The following is a 25,167-nucleotide window of genomic DNA, read 5'->3' as shown; positions in this document are numbered from 1 at the left end:
TGTGTCCACTATACAATGAATGATGACATCACTGTGTCCACTATACAATGAATGATGACATCACTGTGTCCACTATAGAATGAATGATGACATCACTGTCCACTATACAATGAATGATGACATCACTGTCCACTATAGAATGAATGATGACATCACTGTCCACTATACAATGAATGATGACATCACTGTGTCCACTATAGAATGAATGATGACATCACTGTCCACTATACAATGAATGATGACATCACTGTGTCCACTATAGAATGAATGATGACATCACTGTCCACTATACAATGAATGATGACATCGCTGTGTCCACTATACAATGAATGATGACATCACTGTGTCCACTATACAATGAATGATGACATCACTGTGTCCACTATAGAATGAATGATGACATCACTGTCCACTATACAATGAATGATGACATCACTGTCCACTATACAATGAATGATGACATCACTGTGCCTTGTTTTTGCATTCTTCACTTGTGTTGATCCTGTTATTTTCCCCTCGTGTGATACAATGTAACACTGGGGTGGGGTTGTCGGGGGACACTTTCTTGCGCCCCGTCGTCTGAGCAGTGCGGTCTCATGCTGAGCAGTGACTGATCTTCTTACGTAACCTTGGCTCATGATCATTCTTTTTGGCGGTTCCCCTCGTGGGGGGCTGCAGTTTTGGGGCTCTGATCTCCGCGGTGTCCTCTTGATGAATTTTCCGTTACTCTTCGTTGATCTCTTGGAATCGTTTCTTCCGCATTTTTCTTGGGACTTGGGAGATTTTGATACTTTTGAGAATTTTAGAGAAAGTAATGTATCATTCCCTTCCTAATTGACCCCCGCAGACGCCGGCCTGTCTCTGATCGGGTTACGCGGTGTTTCTGGACGTCTTTGCTGGCGTCGGACGGTGAACAGCAGCCGGTCATAATTACAAGCATGTGACCTGGAAACAGATCCGATCGCAATTAACATTTTGCCATTTTTGTTGAAGATGTTGACTTAGTAATGGTGGAATCATTTGTCCCGCAGCCGAGCGCGGGGCACAACGTCCTGCCAGGGCCTCTACATCATAAATGTGAAGCTTCTAGAGGCTTCTTTCCCAGTATATGCGCTACAGACGCAGAAGACATCATTACTCATCATATACCGCGCAGGGGCTAATGAGACCCCGGTGCTGGACTTCAAAACATGGCCGAAAGGGAAAAGCTACTTCAATACATAAAGCGTAATGCAGAGTTCCACCGGCTCTGATCTACTTGTTATATCAATTTCTTCATGTGTAGTTCAAGATTTTTTTCTGCTGTCAATGAATGGGATAATCAGAAAAAGAAGAGGGAAAGAGTAAGAGCTGCGAGGAGAACCACAGAGGTATCCTCAGTATTAGGGCTCAACCGGAGAGGTTCTGCTAACCACGCTGGTCATGTTAGGGGGACACGGATGACAAGCTCAGGACCCTCCTCCCCCTTAGCGAGCCGTGCACGTCTGTGTCAAAAAAAGTGTGCAAGTAGTGATGAGTGGGCACTACCATGCTCGGGTGCTCAGTACTGGTAACTAGTGATGAGCGGGCACTACCATGCTCGGGTGCCCAGTACTGGTAACTAGTGATGAGTGGGCACTGCCATGCTCGGGTTCTCTGTACTGGTAACTAGTGATGAGTGGGCACTACCATGCTCGGGTGCTCAGTACTGGTAACTAGTGGTGAGCGGGCACTACCATGCTCGGGTGCTCAGTACTGGTAACTAGTGATGAGCGGGCACTACCATGCTCGGGTGCTCTGTACTGGTAACTAGTGATGAGCGGGCACTACCATGCTCAGGTGCTCTGTACTGGTAACTAGTGATGAGCGGGCACTACCATGCTCAGGTGCTCGGTACTGGTATCTAGTGATGAGTGAGCACTACCATGCTCGGGTGCTCAGTACTGGTAACTAGTGATGAGCGGGCACTACCATGCTCGGGTGCTCTGTACTGGTAACTAGTGATGAGCAGGCACTACCATACTCAGGTGCTCAGTACTGGTAACTAGTGATGAGCGGGCACTACCATACTCAGGTGCTCAGTACTGGTAACTAGTGATGAGCGGGCACTACCATGCTCAGGTACTCAGTACTGGTAACTAGTGATGAGTGGGCACTACCATACTCAGGTGCTCAGTACTGATAACTAGTGATGAGCGGGCACTACCATGCTCGGGGGCTCTGTACTGGTAACTAGTGATGAGCGGGCACTACCATGCTCGGGTGCTCAGTACTGGTAACTAGTGATGAGCGGGCACTACCATGCTCGGGTGCTCAGTACTGGTAACTAGTGATGAGTGGGTATGTTACGGGGGGCTGTCTGATAATAAAACCTAAAGGAATGTCAGACAGTCAGGGTCCACCGTGCAAAGACTCTGCTGCAGACTATGGCAGAGTGCAATACCTCTGTTAAACTCACAGAGGAATATAATTAGTAAATAAAGCAATTCCTCCCTTACTTGGAGGGTGTGTGGAATGATCTCTGTTAATGATCACAGAGACAAAGGCAATGTGTGTGAAATGGCACCAACCTAGGTCCGCTCTTCTAGTGGTGCCAGGAGACGGACAGCAGCGTAAGCCGCACAAAGCTCCTACCTGCGTTCGCTCCACTAGTGTGCGAGGATACAAACCACTAGATATGGCACCTGCCTAGGTCTGCTCTTCTAGTGGTGCAAAAGAGACGGGCAGCAGCATAAGCCGCACAAAGCTCCTACCTCTGTTCGCTCCCCTAGTGTGCGAGGATACGAACAACTGCCAGACGCAGTATAAGGAACGTTACCCTAGCGGCAATGTCCACTTACGAGTAGAATCACAAGGCCCAGACGGACCATGTGCCTCAGGCACCTGCCTATGTCCGCTCCACTAAGAGGTAAGGATATGGACTGCAGCAGAAGCTGTAAGGTATAAGAACGCTACCCTGCCGGTAGCGCTCACCTAACATAGACAGAGAGATGCCTAGAGGGACGTGCACAGGGCGTCTACCCTTATGCATGAACCAAGAGGACTGAGCGCCGGGCGGCGTGTGTCAGGGTCTTATATAGACTCTGTGCCTCATCCAAGATGGAGGACACCAGAGCCAATCCGCTGACAGAATGACAGCAATGACGTCACGCTGGCCTATCACTGAGCAAAGCGTCACAAGCACATGACCAGCGACCAATCGGCATAGAAGGTGTCAGAGACATGTGACCACGTGTCACAAGCAGATGACCAGTGGCCAATCAGCTTAGAAGGTGTCAGAGACATGTGACCTCGGCAACCATAACAGTACCTCCCCCTCAAGGGCCCCCCTCCCGGCGACGCAGGAAATTGGCAACTAAGTCGGGAGCATGGACAGCCTCCTCAGGCTCCCAAGAGCGATGTTCCGGGCCGTAGCCCTCCCAATCTATCAAGAAGAACCTGCGCCCTCTAACCATCTTAGAACCAACTATGGCTCGTACCTCATAGCTAGAGCGAGAGGAATCAGAGGCAGGAGAGTGCACTTCACGAGCGTGAGGTAAAATAGCCGCTTTAGCAGTGAAACATGGAATTTGTCATGGATCCTAAGATGGACGGGTAACTTCAATTGGTAGACTACAGGATTTATCTGTCGAAGAACCTCATAAGGACCCAGGAAGCGAGGAGCAAATTTGACAGAGCTCACTCTAAGTCTCACGTGTTTTGCAGAGAGCCACACAAAGTCCCCCGGAGAAAAGACAGGAGCCGGGCGACGAAACCGATCGGACACCGTCTTCATACGGTCCTTAGCTGCTTGGATCGACTCTTGAGTCCGATCCCAAACCTCTCTGGCATTAGTTGCTCAGTCGGCCACAAGAGGAGGAGGTGCAGCAGCGGGAAACGGTACCGGTACCCTAGGGTGTTGCCCATTATTGAGTACGAATGGTATCTGCCCAGTGGCCTCAGCCAGCGAATTGTTAAGGGCAAATTCTGCCCAGGGTAGGAGGGAGGACCAGTTATCGTGGTTCTCAGCAACAAAGTATCGAAGGTATATAATCATGGATTGATTGGTACGCTCAACCAAACCATTGGTCTCCGGATGGTATGCCGAAGAGAGATTCAACTCAATTTGCAGAAGGCTACAAAGATCTTGCCAGAAACGGGAAGCAAATTGCGGGCCTCTATCACAAATGATACGATCTGGCATCCCGTGAAGCCTAAAGACATGCTTGAGGAATAGTTTGGCTAGTACCCTGGAAGATGGGATTCTCGATAACGGTACGAGATGAACCATCCGGGAGAAATGGTCCGTAATGACCCACACAAATCTATGTCCCTGTGAACACGGAAGATCGCCCACAAAGTCCATGCCTACCACCTCCCATGATCTATCTGGCACTGGTAAAGGATGCAAGAGCCCAGCCGGTCTCTGCCGTAATGGACGGTTGCGAGCACACGAGTAGCAGGAATCGACATATCTCTTGACGTGGCTGGCTAAGTGTGGCCACCAATACCACCTCTCGAGTAACTCTCGTGTCCGCCTAATACTAAAATGCCCACCCACCTTTGAGGTGTGGGCCCACGACAGTATATCATTCTGTCGATCAGGCGGCACAAAGGTCTTGCCCGGTGGGATTTGGTCTAACGTCACAGGGGAGAGCGTATGAAAAACCCTGGAGGGAAGGATAAGACGAGGTTCGTCAATCTCTTCCTGGGTAGAAAGCATAGAGCGAGACAGGGCGTCTGCCTTGTTATTCTTACTCCCAGACAAATAGTTGATGGAGAAGTGAAAGCGGGAGAAAAACAAGGACCAGCGGGCTTGGCGAGGATTCAGACGCTGAGCGGTTTGTAAGTACGTCAGATTCTTATGGTCTGTATAGACCTGGAAAGGATGTTTCGCTCCTTCCAGCAAGTGACGCCACTCCTCCAAGGCTAATCTCAAGGCGAGCAGTTCCCTATCCCCAATGGTATAGTTTCTCTCTGCCGGTGAAAAGGTTTTCGCAAAGAAGAAACACGGCCTTTTTCTACCTGCACCGTTCTTTTGATACAAGACCGCACCAGCACCCACTGAAGAGGCATCAACCTCCAAGAGGAAGGGCTTATTCTCATCGGGTCTTTGTAGAACGGGAGCAGTTGAAAAGTGTCTTTTTACTGCCTCAAAAGCCTGTGATGTCTCAGTAGACCAGACTTTTGGATTAGCACCTTTCTTAGTCAAGGCCACCAAAGGGGCCACCAAAGTAGAGAAATGGGGTATGAACTGCCTGTAATAATTTATGAATCCTAAGAAGCGTTGCACCGCCTTCAAGGAATGAGGTTCGGACCATTGCAGGACAGCAGAGAGCTTCGCAGGATCCATAGCCAGGCCCTCTTGTGAGATAATGTAGCCCAAAAAAGGCAATGAGGACTGCTCGAATACACATTTCTCGAGTTTAGCAAACAATGAGTGCTCCCTTAAATGGGAAAGGACACGAACGACATCCTGACAATGAGTCTCCAGATCAGGAGAAAAAATCAAGATGTCGTCCAGATACACCACTACTGAGGATAACAGGAAATCCCTGAACACATCGTTTACGAAGTCCTGAAATATTGCGGGTGCATTACATAACCCAAAAGGCATGACGAGGTATTCATAGTGACCATCTCGGGTGTTAAAAGCGGTCTTCCATTCGTCACCCTTTCGAATTCGTACCAAGTTATACGCACCCCGCAGATCCAACTTCGTAAAAACCTGAGCTCCCCTCAGTCTGTCAAAGAGCTCCGAAATTAAAGGTAATGGGTATTTGTTCTTTATTGTGATTGCGTTGAGACCCCTGTAATCTATGCAGGGACGCAAATCACCCTCTTTCTTCCGAACAAAGAAAAACCCAGCTCCCGCGGGAGAGACAGACTTACGAATGAACCCCTTCTCTAAACTCTCTCTTATATAGGTCGACATGGCCTCCAACTCAGGTATCGACAGGGGGTAAACCCTGCCCTTAGGTGGAACCGAACCTGGGATAAGGTCTATGGCACAGTCATACGGCCTATGGGGTGGAAGAACCTCAGCACCCTGTTTGGAGAACACGTCAGCGAAATCCAGATAGGGTGTAGGTATGGGAGAGAGATCAGTAGATGCAACTGCAACGACCTTAAGTTGTAAGGGAAGACATCGGGACTGACATTTCGAACCCCAACTAATAATGCTGTCGGACTCCCAGTCAATTAGAGGAGCATGAGTCCGAAGCCATGGAAGACCCAGAAGGACGTCGTCTATACCCTCAGGCAAAACAAGAAAAGAAATCTCCTCTATGTGACCCTGAGGCAGGGAAAGGCGCAAGGGAACTGTCCTCAATGTAATGGAGTCAGACAACATAGTCCCATTAACAACACGGACAGGAATAGGCGCCTCTAACATGATAGAGGGAATATTGTGTCCCTTTACAAATCCTGAGGACACAAAAGTCCTGTCAGCTCCGGAATCCACAAAAGCCATAATAGGCCATGTATTCTCAGATAACGAGAGCTGACCTGGGATACAACACTTAGAGGGTGCAGAAGACGTCTCTAGTAACCCCCCTCTAATGGTGACTAGGCCTGGGAGTTACCCTGATGACTAGAACACTTGTTGGCATAGTGCCCAGCCTGACGACATACGTAACATATAGGAGGACCAGACTTGCGTAGTCTGGAAGACGTATGACCTAACTCCATAGGAGTGGGAGATGTTTCAGATGCTGAGGAAGATGGTAGTGGACCCTCAACAACTGGAATAGCCCGATGCTTAGGGCGTGAGGAAGAGACCTCGAATCTACGTTCCCTATGGCGTACGTCGATCCTCGTTGCTACTGGGATCAACTCCTCCAGAGAAGCAGGGACCTCACGAGTAGCAAGAGCATCCTTGACATAGCCTGCCAACCCTCTCCAGAAGATAGGAATCAACACCTTCTCTGGCCAATCTAGTTCTGCCACCAGAGTTCTAAAAGCAATGGCATAAGAACTAGTGGATAACGAACCCTGAGATAGATCTAACAGTCTCAAGGCCGCATCATGGGTAACCTGCGGACCCATGAATACCGCCTTAAGAGCATCAAGAAAGTCTTGATGTCTCAGAGTAACCACATCAGAGCGCTCCCATAGGGGAGTCGCCCATTCTAAGGCTTTGTCCTGAAGTAAGGAGATGATAAAGCCTACTCTGGACCTCTCCGTAGAGAAGCGAGAAGAGTTAACCTCTAGGTGTATCTGACACTGACTAATGAAACCACGACATGATCTGGCATCGCCAGAATATCTGTTTGGCAGAGCAAGTCGAGGATCATGTGCAGATGTCACCATGGTCTGAGGTTTATCCTCTATACTCTTGAGCCGCGACTCAAGTACTTGTATGTAACGGTGTAACTGCTGATATTCCGCCATAACTGCCACACCCTTGGCTCAGTCCTAATGTTACGGGGGGCTGTCTGATAATAAAACCTAAAGGAATGTCAGACAGTCAGGGTCCACCGTGCAAAGACTCTGCTGCAGACTATGGCAGAGGATAAGGGGAATATAAGTATGCCACTGTTAAAAATAATAGCACAAGTGCAGAGTGCAATACCTCTGTTAAACTCACAGAGGAATATATTTAGAAAATAAAGCAATTCCTCCCTTACTTGGAGGGTGTGTAGAATGGTCTCTGTTAATGATCACAGAGACACAAGCAGTGAGTGTGAAATGGCACCTACCTAGGTCCGCTCTTCTAGTGGTGCAAAAGAGACGGACAGCAGCGTAAGCCGCACAAAGCTCCTACCTCTGTTCGCTCCCCTAGTGTGCAAGGATACGAACAACTGCCAGACGCAGTATAAGGAACGTTACCCTAGCGGCAACGTCCACTTACGAGTAGAATCACAAGGCCCAGCCAGACCATGTGCCTCAGGCACCTGCCTATGTCCGCTCCCCTAAGAGGTAAGGATGCGGACTGCAGCCGAAGCTGTAAGGTATAAGAACGCTACCCTGCCGGTAGCGCTCACCTAGCATAGACAGAGGAATGCCTAGAGGAACGCGCACAGAGCGTCTACTCTCATGCATGAACCAAGAGGACTGAGCGCCGGGCGGCGTGCGTCAGGGTCTTATATAGACTCTGTGCCTCATCCAAGATGGAGGACACCAGAGCCAATCCGCTGCCAGAATGACAGCAATGACGTCACGCTGGCCTATCACCGAGCAAAGCGTCACAAGCACATGACCAGCGACCAATCAGCTTAGAAGGTGTCAGAGACATGTGACCTCGTGTCACAAGCACATGACCAGTGGCCAATCAGCTTAGAAGGTGTCAGAGACATGTGACCTCGTGTCAGAGATGATGTCACCCGCACATGTGCAATGGCTCCAAGATAGGACTTAGTCTCCAGCGCTTGCACATGTGCAGTAGCAAGAAATCCGGACATAGTCTCCAGTGCCACAGCAACCATAACAGGGTACTACCATGTTTGGTTGCTCAGTACTCGAAACTAGTGATGAGCAGGCACTACCATGCTCAGGTGCTCTGTACTGGTAACTAGTGATGAGTGGGCACTACCATGCTCGGGTGCTCAGTACTGGTAACTAGTGATGAGCGGGCACTACCATGCTCAGGTGCTCAGTACTGGTAACTAGTGATGAGCGGGCACTACCATGCTCAGGTGCTCTGTACTGGTAACTAGTGATGAGCGGGCACTACCATGCTCGGGTGCTCAGTACTGGTAACTAGTGATAAGTGGGCACTACCATGCTCGGGTGTTCAGTACTGGTAACTAGTGATGAGCGGGCACTACCATGCTCGGGTGCTCTGTACTGGTAACTAGTGATGAGCGGGCACTACCATGCTCAGGTGCTCAGTACTGGTAACTAGTGATGAGCGGGCACTACCATGCTCGGGTGCTCAGTACTGGTAACTAGTGATGAGCGGGCACTACCATGCTCAGGTGCTCTGTACTGGTAACTAGTGATGAGCGGGCACTACCATGCTCGGGTGCTCAGTACTGGTAACTAGTGATGAGCGGGCACTACCATGCTCAGGTGCTCAGTACTGGTAACTAGTGATGAGCGGGCACTACCATGCTCGGGTGCTCAGTACTGGTAACTAGTGATGAGCGGGCACTACCATGCTCAGGTGCTCAGTACTGGTAACTAGTGATGAGCGGGCACTACCATGCTCAGGTGCTCAGTACTGGTAACTAGTGATGAGCGGGCACTACCATGCTCGGGTGCTCAGTACTGGTAACTAGTGATGAGCGGGCACTACCATGCTCGGGTGCTCAGTACTGGTAACTAGTGATGAGCGGGCACTACCATGCTCGGGTGCTCAGTACTGGTAACTAGTGGTGAGCGGGCACTACCATGCTCGGGTGCTCTGTACTGGTAACTAGTGATGAGCGGGCACTACCATGCTCAGGTGCTCAGTACTGGTAACTAGTGATGAGCGGGCACTACCATGCTCAGGTGCTCAGTACTGGTAACTAGTGATGTGCAGGCACTACCATGCGCGGGTGCTCAGTACTGGTAACTAGTGATGAGTGGGCACTGCCATGCTCGGGTGCTCTGTACTGGTAACTAGTGATGAGTGGGCACTACCATGCTCGGGTGCTCAGTACTGGTAACTAGTGATGAGTGGGCACTACCATGCTCGGGTGCTCTGTACTGGTAACTAGTGATGAGTGGGCACTACCATGCTCGGGTGCTCAGTACTGGTAACTAGTGATGAGTGGGCACTGCCATGCTCGGGTGCTCTGTACTGGTAACTAGTGATGAGTGGGCACTACCATGCTCGGGTGCTCAGTACTGGTAACTAGTGATGAGTGAGCACTACCATGCTCGGGTGCTCTGTACTGGTAACTAGTGATGAGTGGGCACTACCATGCTCGGGTGCTCAGTACTGGTAACTAGTGATGAGTGGGCACTACCATGCTCAGGTGCTCAGTACTGGTAACTAGTGATGAGCGGGCACTACCATGCTCGGGTGCTCAGTACTGGTAACTAGTGATGTGCAGGCACTACCATGCTCGGGTGCTCAGTACTGGTAACTAGTGATGAGTGGGCACTGCCATGCTCGGGTGCTCTGTACTGGTAACTAGTGATGAATGGGCACTACCATGCTCGGGTGCTCAGTACTGGTAACTAGTGATGAGTGGGCACTACCATGCTCGGGTGCTCTGTACTGGTAACTAGTGATGAGTGGGCACTACCATGCTCAGGTGCTCAGTACTGGTAACTAGTGATGAGTGGGTACTACCATGCTCGGGTGCTCAGTACTGGTAACTAGTGATGAGTGGGCACTGCTATGCTCGGGTGCTCTGTACTGGTAACTAGTGATGAGTGGGCACTACCATGCTCGGGTGCTCAGTACTGGTAACTAGTGATGAGTGGGCACTACCATGCTCGGGTGCTCTGTACTGGTAACTAGTGATGAGTGGGCACTACCATGCTCGGGTGCTCAGTACTGGTAACTAGTGATGAGTGGGCACCACCATGCTCGGGTACTCTGTACTGGTAACTAGTGATGAGCGGGCACTACCATGCTCGGGTGCTCAGTACTGGTAACTAGTGATGAGTGGGCACTACCATGCTCAGGTGCTCAGTACTGGTAACTAGTGATGAGCGGGCACTACCATACTCAGGTGCTCAGTACTGGTAACTAGTGATGAGTGGGCACTACCATGCTCGGGTGCTCAGTACTGGTAACTAGTGATGAGTGGGCACTACCATGCTCGGGTGCTCTGTACTGGTAACTAGTGATGAGTGGGCACTACCATGCTCGGGTGCTCAGTACTGGTAACTAGTGATGAGTGGGCACTACCATGCTCGGGTGCTCAGTACTGGTAACTAGTGATGAGTGGGCACTACCATGCTCAGGTGCTCAGTACTGGTAACTAGTGATGAGCGGGCACTACCATGCTCAGGTGCTCAGTACTGGTAACTAGTGATGAGTGGGCACTACCATGCTCGGGTGCTCAGTACTGGTAACTAGTGATGAGTGGGCACTACCATGCTCAGGTGCTCAGTACTGGTAACTAGTGATGAGCGGGCACTACCATGCTCAGGTGCTCAGTACTGGTAACTAGTGATGAGTGGGCACTACCATGCTCGGGTGCTCAGTACTGGTAACTAGTGATGAGTGGGCACTACCATGCTCGGGTGCTCTGTACTGGTAACTAGTGATGAGTGGGCACTACCATGCTCGGGTGCTCAGTACTGGTAACTAGTGATGAGTGGGCACTACCATGCTCGGGTGCTCAGTACTGGTAACTAGTGATGAGTGGGCACTACCATGCTCAGGTGCTCAGTACTGGTAACTAGTGATGAGCGGGAACTACCATGCTCAGGTGCTCAGTACTGGTAACTAGTGATGAGTGGGCACTACCATGCTCGGGTGCTCAGTACTGGTAACTAGTGATGAGTGGGCACTACATTACAGTACAAAAACACATACAGCTGCACTCTAGAATGCTAACATTGAATGAAGAAACTCTGGTATTGCATTACTGCTATAGAAATGTTTGAAAAAAAAAAATACTTAGCTTATGTATTGACCAATGCAAATGAGCCCGGTGACCCCAGCAAGGTGATCTCTTCTATACCGGGACCCTAATTTGAAATGCCTCTATCTGGGTTAAAAACCTTTGTGTCTGGGCAAAAATGATCCTGCTATTAAAGAGGTTGGACACAGCCTGGTTACAGGGCGGAGTGCTCAGTCAGAAAGAAAGCACTAGGAATATATCAAAAGACTGACCTGCACATCCAAGCAGGATCCCTTCTGCCCAGTGATTTTATGACACTCCGCCTGATAACTTCTCTGATGTGTGTGATCAGCAAAGGCTCATTCAGGCGTCAACCAACAGATTTATAATCTCTGATATTCTGCTTGTGAGTCTCCTTGATGACATTTTGTGGAGGAGCCATTCACATCTTCTTCCCTCCTATATATGTTGGCTAGATGCTTCCTTCTATGCCAGCTATAGCTTATTTTAGCTGGTCTGGTGAGGTGTTGTTATCCACACTATCTGATGGTTGAAGTACTGTTGCTGTGCACAGTTGTGGATTAACCCTTGTTGTCTTTTGTTGCTACCTTGCTGCTCTTGCTTTTCTCTTGAGTCTCTCGTTGTTTGTTCATGTGATTTTCCAGTGTGTCAGAGTCTTGGTTTTCCCCTGTGTGTTTCCATGTCAGTTCTGCCGCTTTCTTCCCTGGCACAAGGGGGGATCAAATTAGTTCTGGTCAGGAGCATAGCTATGCACGGGAAACAGACATCACCACCATTAGGGGTAATCTAGATGTTAGGGATAACCCTGGGATCGGCCTGACTTATCCGATTTAAAAAAAAAACAAAAAAACAATTCCAGCACAGAATTGATCCCAGATATCTAGATGGACGCCAATCCCCCTTTAAGTCTATGGGGACCAGAATCTGATGCTTAAAAATGATTGTAGAAGGGATAGGGGCATTAGAGCAAGCGTGCTATACTGACCAAAACTCCGACACAGCTGTAACTGCTTTTGGGCCTCTCATTTACTTTCATGCATATTTACTGCTACCGGCAGTCCTGGCGTTTGTGACTGGTTGCAGTCAGACGCACCCCCAGCCTGTGTGACAGTGTCTGACTGCTTTCGATCACAGAGGCTGCCTACATGTCACTATCATGGTATAAAATAAATACTTCCGATCCCCCGTATTATAATATCCAGCACAGATAAAGCATATAGCTAGCTACAGGATGCAGCCCCCAGCTCTGCACTTATCTTGGCTGTGTCAAAATAAAAAAAACACATGTGGCTTTTTTTAAATTATTATTTAAATAAATAATGATAAAAAACTAAGTGCGGTCCCCCCCCAAATTTTGATACCCAGCTATAATAATGCCCGACAGGTGGGAGCTTGGATTGTCAAGCTAGACCAATGCTTATTGGGCACCCCCAGCCTAGAAATAGCAGCCTACTGCCATCCGGGATTGTCGCATCCATTAGATGGGACAATCCCATAACTTTATCCGACTCTTTCCGATTGCCCTGGTGCGTTTGAACTTGGAGTAATAAAGGGTTAATAACAGCCACCAGCTGCTACTAAGCCCCAGATTAGTAATGGGAGGTGTCTATGAGATCCCTCCATTACTAATCTGTAAGTGAAAATCAATAGACACAAACACCAAAACAATCCTTTATTTGAAATAAAATACAAACCCCCCCACACTCTTTCACCAATTTACTAATCCCCAAAAGACCCAGATCCGACGTAATCCACACAAGGTCCACAATGATTCCACCTCTGCTACATCTGAAGGCACAGCGCATGGCTATAGAACATGGCCACCCGCTGTGAGATTCAGGCAGAGAATGAATGAGCTGTGCTATCAGGGGTGTCATCACTAAGGATATTTGTGGTCTCAGCTAGAGGTTCCCATGGTCGTCCACCTGTGATCGCAGGTAACCAGACCAGGTGAGGTAATTGGCTTTAACTGAGGTTACCTGAGGTCAGATTACCTGCGATCACAGGTGGAGGACTGTGGGCACCTCCATCTGTAACCTCAAATAACCTGAGTGCTTTTCACTGCTGATCACGTGACTTATTCATTCTCTGTCTGAAGCTCACACACAGCGGGCAGTAATTGTTCTATGGCCATGCTCTGTGCCTTCAGATGTAGCAGAGTTAGAATCGTCGTGTGATCTAGTGTGTTATGGGAATTAATAAATTGGTGAAAGAGGATGTTTTTTGTATTTTATTTCAAATAAAGGATTTTTTTGGTGTTTGTGTTTATTTCTTTTCACTTACAGATTACTAATGGGGGGCCTCATACAGGCCTCCCACTACTTATCTAGGGTTAGTGGCAGCTGTGGGCTGTCATTAACCCCTTATTACACTGATTGACACCGCACCAGGGCAATTGGGAAGAGCTGGGTTAGATTCTGGAATTGTCACATCTAATGGATAAGACAATCCTGGACTGCTGCAGGCTGCTATTTTTAGGTTTGGGGGGCCCCATAAGAATGTGTCCTCCCAAGCCTCGGAATACCATCTCCCAGCTGTCGGGCTTTATCATAGCTGGACATCAAAATTGAGGGGGCTGCATGCCGGCTTTTTAAATGATTTATTTAAATAATTTTATTTCTTTTTTAAAAATAAAGCAGCATGCGGTTCCTCTTCTCTTGACTGCCTGGCTGCAGCCTGTAGCCACGGCCTTATATGTGCTGGGTATGATAATACTGGGAGACCCAACTCCAATTTATTTATTTAGTTATTTTTATATTATGACAGATTGGCAGACAAGGTCTGTGGTTGGCTGCAGTCAAACGCTGTCACACAGGCTGGGGGCAGGTCAGACTGCAACCAATCACAGGTGTCAGGACTGCTGGTGGGCGGGGAAGTAATGAATATGTATGAGGCTAATTAGTGGCCCTGAAAGAAGAGTGAGGGACCGAAAGCAGTTACAGCCACGCTACAGACCCGGTAAGTATAGCCATCTTGACTTATTTTTCGTTTTTCTTTTTTTTTAATTCCCGAGTTGCCTGATCTGGATCATTAGCCGTGTTCCCTGAGAACTCCAGGCCCAGGTCCAGCACCCGGATACTTTTGAAATCACGTGGATACGGACGTTTTTAGTCTGAGTCCGCCCATCACTACTAAGGGCCCGTGGTTTGAAGGAGAGCATAGGAGCCCCTGTCCCTCGCTTTCTACAGTCACACCATGACACAAATACTCTCAGAGAGAACAGAGAACACATTCCCATGGCCGTATACATACAGTATATACGATTGTGACGATGCTCCAATAGGACTATATCGCGATAAGGAACAATGGAGCTTCACCAACGTTTCCTACATTAATAATCTCCTGAAATGAATGTGTTTAAGAACAGAGGGGACCGTGGCTCGGTGTAAATCGTGGCTCTTCTTGTCCCACAAGACCGACTGCCGACTAATACATATAAAAGCTGAGGCTACGCTCCCATCACAGAGAAGAACAATCAGGCCTTTATTTCACTTTGCAGTTTGCTTCCAGGTTTCAATAACAGAAGCCAAAAAAGAAGAGGAAATTTCCATGTTTCACTTGGGAATCCACCTGCTCGGAATGATCTCCTCCTCCAGATCTCCGACAACAGCCGAGACCACATGACTCTAGAATCCTGCTCATATTCATCAGCTCAGAATATCGTTAGCTTCATCAGGAATGTACAGTAATTCTAGGGGTGCAGTCTACACAGACACATGTGCCTATGGGGACCCCTGATACACAGGAATGTACTGGAAATGACACGTAAGATGGAGGTACTGGTCCTGGGGGCTTAGTCCTTTCTTCTCTTCACGTACCTGCAGAGTTACAGATGGGTGCAACCTCATACTTCTGTGAATGTTGCCAAATTCTCCAATTTCTCTCAATATAAAGTCAATAAGTTATCACAACATGCTAACGTATCCATGAACAGGCTGCAATTCACATCACAACCACTAGGAGGACATAGATGGACATTAATATTATAAATGTCACCCTGTCTGCAGCCACCACTAGGGGGAGCTCTCTGTATACAGAGATACATGATAAGATCCTGTCTGCAGCCACCACTAGCGGGAGCTCCCTGTATACAGAGATACATGATAAGATCCTGTCTGCAGCCACCACTAGGGGGAGCTCCCTGTATACACAGATACATGATAAAATCCTGTCTGCAGCCACCACTAGGGGGAGCTCCCTGTATACAGAGATACATGATAAGATCCTGTCTGAACCCACCACTATGGGGAGCTCCCTGTATACAGAGATACATGATAAGATCCTGTCTGCAGCCACCACTAGGGGGAGCGCCCTGTATATAGAGATACATGATAAGATCCTGTCTGCAGCCACCACTAGGGGGAGCTCCCTGTATACAGAGACACATGATAAGATTCTGTCTGCAGCCACCACTAGAGGGAGCTCCCTGTATACAGAGATACATGATAAGATCCTGTCTGCAGCCACCACTAGGGGGAGCTCCCTGTATACAGAGATACATGATAAGATCCTGTCTGCAGCCACCACTAGGGGGAGCTCCCTGTATAAAGATTTATTTTACTCTCTTTGATAGAATATTATATGCAGGAAGCTCCTGTGCTCCCCCTAGTGGCAGATGCAGGAAGTCAGAATGTTAATATTTAATATTGAGCTCAGCCCCTTGTATGATACTTTATGACATAATTCTCCATGAAGTCGTGGAAAATAAACATTTTATGTAAACCTTTTTTAACGCTCCAATCTGACACTGCTTCTCTCACAGGCGATACTGCGATACATTCCCGGGGAAGCTCGGCGGCGGCGGCGGCGGCATCTCTAAAGTCCATGAACAATACTCACTTCTTTGCTGCTTTGTTCAGCCCCATTTCGTGTCAGATTGAGCAGACAGGCAGCGATGTGAGGAATGTAGCATTCATTAGAGGCTACATATGTATCCGTGCAGTCAATGAGCTCCCGCCCAGGACTGATGCCTCTGACCCCTGACTCCAGAGGATGCTCAACAAATAAAGATAGAGAAAAAAGAAAATAAATGTTCTCCTCTGTATAAATAGAAAGATTAAAAAAATATATGTGACTTTGTTGCGGGTGAACTGCGCCTTTTATATCATTCATATGGTGAATCGCAGTTCAAAGTGAGACGTGTAACGCATTTGGAAACAGCGGGGCGTCGTTTCTAGCAGAAGAAGTTCTCCATAGGATTTCAGAAGGAGAAGAGCGGACTCTTTCTATTTCTCTTCATCTTTAATGAAAATAATCTTTATCCATCCTCACATATCATGCACGCACTTGTCTTTTTAATCTTTGAAATGTTGCATCTTTCTGTGCTTCATTTATTACTATAATTCTAAATGATTGCACATATTATGACCATTAATAGTTTACTTAGCAATACCAGCACTGACCACAAGGAACGCTGTTCGAGATCAGTGAAAGTTTTTATGTTAATCGGATAGACGATTCTATAAATGATAGCGCCACCTAGTGTTGGACCATCTTCCTGCAATAGATTGCTTTGTAATATGGTATATTGTGTCTTAAATAAGGGACATGTCATGATTCCGCTGTGTAGCGCATTTTGCGTTTGAAAATACTCTATGTGTTTTGTGCACTTGCTAACAGGTTGTCTTTCAGCACTAGGGTCCACACTGGTTTTGGGAGGTGGCTTCACAGATAAACCTTATATGTTACCTCCCAGCTTCTGACCTCAGACCTGTTCCTGTCCACGTCTCTGTTTTCTCCCTGAACCTTATATGTTACCTCCCGGTTCCTTACTTCAGACCTCTCCCTGACCATGTCTCTGTCTGTTCCCTGAACCTTATATATTACCTCTTGGCTTCTGACCTTGGACCTTTTCCTGACCACATCTCTGTTTGCTCCCTGAACCTTATATGTTACTTCCTGGCTCCTGACCTCAGACCTCTCCTAGACCACTTCTCTGTCTGCTCCCTGAACCTTATATGTTACCTCCCGGTTCCTGACCTCGGACCTCTCCCTGACCACGTCTCTGTCTGCTCCCTGAACGTTATATGTTACCTCTTGGCTTCTGACCTTGGACCTCTTCCTGACCACGTGTCTTTCTGCTTCCTGAACTTTATATGTTACCTCCCGGCTTCTGATCTCGGATCTCTTCCTGATCACATCTCTGTCTGATCTCTGAACCTTATTTGTTACCTCCCGGCTTCTGACCTCGGATCTCTTCCTGATCACGTCTCTGTCTGATCTCTGAACCTTATTTGTTACCTCCTGGCTTCTGACCTCGGATCTCTTCCTGATCACGTCTCTGTCTGACCTCTGAACCTTATTCGTTACCTCCTGATCCCGGCTTGTCTGACTACCCTTCTATTCATACTGCTTGTAGTGTCTAGCATCACAGCACAAACAGGTAAAAATGTAGAATCAGAATCTAGGAAGCTGGGTGGGAGACACTCTGAGGTCAGTCTGGAATGGACATTCAGGGGTTAACCTGGAAGACTATCCATCCAGCAGTTATTGTATAGAGCAAATAGCCAGCATTGCACCCAACAAAGGGGAATCCGATAGCGCCAGAAACCTGATTGGCCACCGCTCCTGATCTGTGATTGGTCTGCTGACTGCCTTACTTGATTGGCTGATCCGTTGAACATTTATTTTGATTGGCCACAAGTGACAACCGTCAAACTCCTGTAGCCGTAGACCCAGAGGCACTGGCGGGTGAGACGCCATCCGTCAGATAGGATCCGTCCTTCAGTGCAGAAGGTAAGCTTGTGGCACCCAGGGAATGATGACCAACCCCAAAAACCCTGCTTTATCCAGAAATAATAACAGGAATCTGCCCCCAACTCTGCGACTGGCTAAAAAATACATCATTTAAAGTTTCTAAGAAAAAATTTGCACTCACTTTATTATTTATAAAAATAAGTGGTTTTGCAGTGAAATTGCAAACAAAACTTGTTCTTTCTAAGCCCCGAGGCATCTCTACAGGAGCGGAGTCATTTCTGCATCTTCAGATTGTGTTTTAATGCTGTGCAGAAAATCGGGCACTTTAGCCGTCTCCTATTTATAAACTAAGCAGTAATTTTTATAAGTCCAGGTAATCTCGCAATCTGCTTTCTGTGACTTTCTCCACCAAATCTACAGTAAATGGGAAATATTTGCCTTGCTGGATGTTATGGAAAGTGCGGATGATTGTGCGATTCCGTTTGACTGCTATTCCCCCAGGCTTGCCTCTTTGGGCCATTGCGTTAGTTAATTGGCAATTAAGGCAAATGATGGCAATTAACCAACATTTTTGAACAAATGTATTATGCTCCAAACCGCCTTGCTGTACATTTGCAATTAGACGTCTACTTAGCAATTATCTCTGAGATAAAGCTCAAGGTGTGCGAAGAAAACTAGGTCAAAGAATCCAGAGGCGAAGATGGGATCCGTTTAGAGGTGATTAGACGTCATGTCTGACCACGCTGGTGAGAAGACATGAGCAAAGCAACTAGGTGTCACACTTTACAACATTCAATGAATCTATGACACTCGAAATGCGTGAACCACTAACTAATGACCATAAAGCAGAAAACTGCATCAGCCAGAGAAAGCTCAGATAACCTCAATAATGCATAATGCAGCCATCCCATCACATGGTACAGCGCAGCCAATAAAAAGGGACTGTCATAGCCTGTATAAAAGCTGAGGCAGGGAATGCAGCTACTGTATCACATCACATGGTACTGCACAGCCAATAAAAAGGGACTGTCAGAGCCTGTATAAAAGCTGAGGCAGGGAATGCAGCTACTGTATCACATCACATGGTACTGCACAGCCAATAAAAAGGGACTGTCAGAGCCTGTATAAAAGCTGAGGCAGGGAATGCAGCTACTGTATCACATCACATGGTACTGCACAGCCAATTAAAAGGGACTGTCAGAGCCTGTATAAATTACAGGATGGGTGAGAGAAAACGGGTTAAATGCTGCGCTAGAAAAACCACGAATCCAAGAGATGCGATGAAATCCTTTCCTTTATTGGCACGAGTCAACGCGTTTCGGTCATGCTGTTCTTTCTTGTACTGTCTTGTCCTGATGAAGAAGGCGGCTATGCCTTCGAAACGCGTTGACTCGTGCCAATAAAGGAAAGGATTTCATCGCTGTGACGACATGGACTCTCATGGGTTAAAGTTTCTTAAAATCCAGCCAGACAGCATGATAGATTGTCTATAGACGGGGGAGAAGTCCCTCATTGTTTTTACAAGACTCTTGTTGACTCAATGTAATTGTGTTGGCCACTGAAAGCTAGACGTATTGTTCTCCAGACATTTCCAGTAACCATTGTATTGTAGTTGTGTATTGATAATGTAATTACCTTAGTAGCCATTGTCTAGTCGGTGACTCCCAGTTTACATGTACACCCTCAGTCTTTCTACCCATATCATTTAAATGAACATTGTCCATGCAGCTTGAAATTCCTCCAATGTGAGAAGCAATCTTGTCCAACCAATCGATGAGGACGCAGTATATCCAAGTGGAAGGTTGTGGCTATAAAAAGGACTTCTTTAAGCCACCAGGGGTTGTTGATGGTTGATGGATTCAGTCTAAGCTCTGTGGAGCTGACTGGAGGATCAGGACATCTTATGGCTTCAATCTAGGGACTCCGGACCCGGTTGGAGACCATATCCACAGCCTAGGGATTTCGACTCCGGCTGCCAGGATTGTAACATCATACAGGACTACCTAAGGAGGACACGCAGGTTGGGACAGCTCAGCCACTTGTTACAGACTTTGCAGACCTCAGACAGCTTGGAACCTGTGAGGCATGGACATTCTAAATCCCTGGTGAGCAGCGGAAGGGTGAGATTCTGTTGCCTGTTACATTTGTGTGTTTTGCTGGTTATGTGTTATGTGCTGTTAATTGTTTGGGGATCCAATAAAGTCTAATTATTGTGGTTCCCTCACCCTGTGTTGTCCGAGTAGTGTTACGCCCACGGTTAGGGAGGCCGGCGTTCAGTTGGGATGAGCCCTGAGCCACGCTGTCTTTCTAAAGGCGGCGGGTTTTAGTGGACGAGAGCGCCCACTGAGCCCCGTGTCTCCACAATTGGCGTTGACTCGTGCCAATAAAGATAAGGATTTCATCGCATCTCTTGGATTCGTGGTTTTTCTAGCGCAGCATTTAACCCGTTTTCTCTCACCCATCCTGTAATTTACATTTCTACATCGGGGCTGCTGCTGACCACTACTGCATAATCTGCCTACATGCTTGCATAGGAGTTGTGCCTGTCACAACTGAAACAGGTGAGTACCTGTCCCTTCACGTATATCCCCTCATCCACCAGATAAGACCCTATTTTGCGCTTTTCTCCTCCACAGTTTCTCCAGAGCCTGTATAAAAGCTGAGGCAGGGAATGCAGCTACTGTATCACATCACAGAGTACAGCACAGCCAATAAAAAGGGACTATCAGAGCCTGTATAAAAGCTGAGGCAGGGAATGCAGCTACTGTATCACATCACATGGTACTGCACAGCCAATAAAAAGGGACTGTCAGAGCCTGTATAAAAGCTGAGGCAGGGAATGCAGCTACTGTATCACATCACATGGTACAGCACAGCCAATAAAAAGGGACTGTCAGAGCCTGCATAAAAGCTGAGGCAGGGAATGCAGCTACTGTATCACATAACATGGTACAGCACAGCCAATAAAAAGGGACTATCAGAGCCTGTATGAAAGCTGAGGCAGGGAATGCAGCTACTGTATCACATCACATGGTACTGCACAGCCAATAAAAAGAGACTATCAGAGCCTGTATGAAAGCTGAGGCAGGGAATGCAGCTACTGTATCACATCACATGGTACTGCACAGCCAATAAAAAGGGACTGTCAGAGCCTGCATAAAAGCTGAGGCAGGGAATGCAGCTACTGTATCACATAACATGGTACAGCACAGCCAATAAAAAGGGACTATCAGAGCCTGTATGAAAGCTGAGGCAGGGAATGCAGCTACTGTATCACATCACATGGTACTGCACAGCCAATAAAAAGGGACTATCAGAGCCTGTATGAAAGCTGAGGCAGGGAATGCAGCTACTGTATCACATCACATGGTACTGCACAGCCAATAAAAAGGGACTGTCAGAGCCTGTATAAAAGCTGAGGCAGGGAATGCAGCTACTGTATCACATCACATGGCACTGCACAGCCAATAAAAAGGGACTGTCAGAGCCTGTATAAAAGCTGAGGCAGGGAATGCAGCTACTGTATCACATCACATGGTACATCACAGCCAATAAAAAGGGACTGTCAGAGTCGGTATAAAAGCTGAAGCAGAGAATGCAGCTACTGTATCACATTGCATGGTACAGCACAGCCAATAAAAAGGGACTGTCAGAGCCCGTATAAAAGCTGAGGCAGGGAATGCAGCTACTGTATCACATCACATGGTACAGCCCAGCCAATAAAAAGGGACTGTCAGAGCCTGTATAAAAGCTGAGGCAGGGAATGCAGCTACTGTATCACATCACATGGTACAGCACAGCCAATAAAAAGGGACTGTCAGAGCCTGTATAAAAGCTGAGGCAGGGAATGCAGCAGCCATTATGGGATGAGTCTGCACAGTTAGGAGACGTCACAGCTCAGCTATAGAGATAAGGAGAGAAAGCCATAAAGCACTGAATAAACATACCTATAGTGTATGACAGCGCAGCAGGGATAACAGCTGCCGTCCATCTACCCATATTCATATACGCTGAGGTTATTGCATATTACCAGTTTTTTAATTAACCAGCTGCAGCACTCGGCACCTCACCGCATTGCCCAAGTCTTTCCAGGGCAATTGGAGGCTTTGCCTTAAAATTTGTGGTCGACTTTTAGTGAATCCAGTTTTTGGGGAAATATTTGACAAATCCGGTGAAGTTCTGTTCCCATTTCTCGATGTGCAGAAATCATTTACTTACACAGCTCATTATTATATTCAGATTATGTAATAAAATATGCAGAGAACAAAATGTATTAAATTCAGATTCACCGATTCTGAGAAATGTTTCCAGGAGATTTGATTCAATACTAACAAAAATATTCCACAGCGTCTGATTGCTGTGAATGGACAGACGGGAGCGAGCGTCCGCAGCACAGTACCGCTGACGGAGCAGAACGCTGCGTGACCGTCCCTCCTGCACCTTCTATACGACCGGAGGAAGAAAACATCAATTACAGAAGATTCTCATGTTATACCATAAAATACTGCCATTGTAATCCATGCTCCGTCATTCACAGACACAGCACTTATACATTCATAGATACATTGTTACATAGGATGAAAAAAGATTCTCGTACATAAAGTTCTCCCTTTCTCCATTCTTTATATGGCTAATTATTTATTACCCACAATGCCATTTTCTTCTGAGAAAATCATCCAAACCATATATAAATGCTGTTACAGTATCCAAGGTTACCACTTCTTGCATTGGGGTATTTAACAGAATGAATGCTCTAACTGTAAAGAACCCTGTCCTATTTAGATGCCAGAATCAACTGTACTTCACATGTAGTTAAAAAGGAGCGGACTCCATCCCGTGTAATATGGGAGATTGTAGCTTTTCTTTTAATTTACCATATTCCCTGGATAATGTGTAATAAAGGAGGAGAAAGACAAAAACAACTTTAGGAATATTGACGGAACCTATGTGTCATGAACCATACATAAAAAACACCAAAAAGAGGAATAAAAACCTCCAAAAGTTAAGCAAAAACTCACAGACTAATGGCACAAGATGTGCACTGCCCAGGCCAAAAAACGAATGCACTCCCAGGATGCAGCAAGACCCCCAATACATGGAGACATCACAGGTGCAAAGGGAGATGGTAGTAGGGACCCACAAACATAAGGATCCGTGGCGTGGATTGTGGCTTCCGTACTATGGCCATATTACCTTCCAATACCTCATATATTTATTTATTCTTTTGCACAGAATATTTTATACAGGATGCAGCCAGGCCTCTAAGGCTTTGTGCGCACGATGCGTAATTACATGCAGTTACGCTGTGCTTTGTAGCGCAACGTAACTGCATGCGTCCTGCGTCCCCTGCACAATCTATGGAGATTGTGCAGGGGCCGTGCGCACGTGGCATATTAGAGCGCAGCGCTTTGGCTGCTGCCCGAAGCGCGCGTTCTAAGAAGTGACATGTCACTTCTTCCGTGCGCTTTGCCGGCAGCCCCTGCTCTGTCTATGGCAGGAGCTGCAGGCAGAGCGCACGTTCTCGCCGGCACCATGCGCTTCAGAACGGAGCTTTTCAGCTGCGCTCTGAAGCGCACCTTTTAGGTGCAGTGCAGAGCGCACACGTGCGCACATAGCCTTAATGTTAGGCCTTGCATATTATACTCACTGTCCCTGCATGGTGCACATATATAGGACTGGCGCAGCCCGCTTGCATCGATTGTGATGGGCGTAACTAATAGGCTGCTTAACAGATACTGTGAACCTGCGTGTGTGAACAGTGACCTATGCAAGCCACAAGTGTGCAATTTTACTACCATCTCCCTTTGCACCTGTGATGTCTCCATGTATTGGGGGTCTTGCTGCATCCTGGCAGTGCATTAGTCTTTTTGGCCTGGGCAGTGCACATCTTCTGCCATTAGTCTGTGTGTCATGAACCAGTCCCTTCATCGTCAGTAGAATTGTCACGGGATGTCACAAAGTATGTAATGACGAAACAGGTGCCCTTAGGCTGGCCCTCAGACTAGAGTCCATGCACTGTCCCTTATCTCAAAGGTATCCCCCAGTGTGACCCTAATTCTTGTCCGAGCCCTGATCTCAGTCCTCCTCTCCTACACCCCTGAAGCAGGCTGGAAAACACAAAGACAAACAACATGGAGAAGGGAGAACAGAAACTTGTACACACAGCACTCAAACACACAGGAGAGACAATATGTGTACAGGGAAACAATGGAAAATGGGGGGAAGTAACACAAAAGAGGGAACGCTCAAACCATTCAGAAGCGCAACACAGATCACCATAAACAGGAAAATCACTAAGACCGGGATCGCTGGAGCTAAAGCTGAAGCTATAATCGGCTCATGCTGGAAGAAAGTAGGGCTTTAAATAGGGAGTAGACCACTACACAAAGCAATAAGCAACCTGAGCCTTTAGGTCCTGCTCACAAGTCTGCAGTAATTAACTCCTGCAGAGCTGAAAACAAGTAAACCTGAACTAGCCGATGCCCGGATCAGGCTGAACAATGCAGAAGCCTCAGGTTACTTGTCAGACTGTGTGATGTGAACAGAGGCTGATAATGCTGTGCCAGCAGGTGTGTGTGTGGCGCCCCTGACCTGGTCAGGCACCACTGAGTACTGCACCCATGCTGGGGACAGTACAATACAGGTAATCCAGAAGGCTGACAGGGGTGTGGAACACAGGCGCATAGTGATCAGGTCTCACACATGTACCCATGAGAGGACCCCTGGGGATCCCAGGAGGGGGCAAGCCTTCACCTTCACTGGAATAGTGGAGGGGGTAGAGCCTCCATCTCCTCTCAAGGGGTGTGGTGGAGAGTCTGGTTGCTAGGTGGCGTAGGCAAGAACAGGAGAGGAGGAGCAGTGAGCCAGTTCAGTGTAGAGTCCAGGGAGCTCAAGTGAGGAGCAGATCCCTGGAGCTGTGCAATCTGACAGCGTCCGCGCAGTGGCTACAGACGGGGGAGAACGGTCAACTAGGAGTGCTGCCTGAAAGCCAGCTTCAGCTAGAGAGTGCAACGGAGTGGGAAGTAAGGAGACTGCTAGAGAG

The sequence above is a fragment of the Anomaloglossus baeobatrachus genome, chromosome 9 (assembly GCF_048569485.1).
Source record: "Anomaloglossus baeobatrachus isolate aAnoBae1 chromosome 9, aAnoBae1.hap1, whole genome shotgun sequence".
Classification (NCBI taxonomy): Eukaryota; Metazoa; Chordata; class Amphibia; order Anura; family Aromobatidae; genus Anomaloglossus; species Anomaloglossus baeobatrachus.
The sequence above is the reverse complement of the archived record's forward strand: the minus strand, read 5'-3'. Positions refer to the sequence as shown.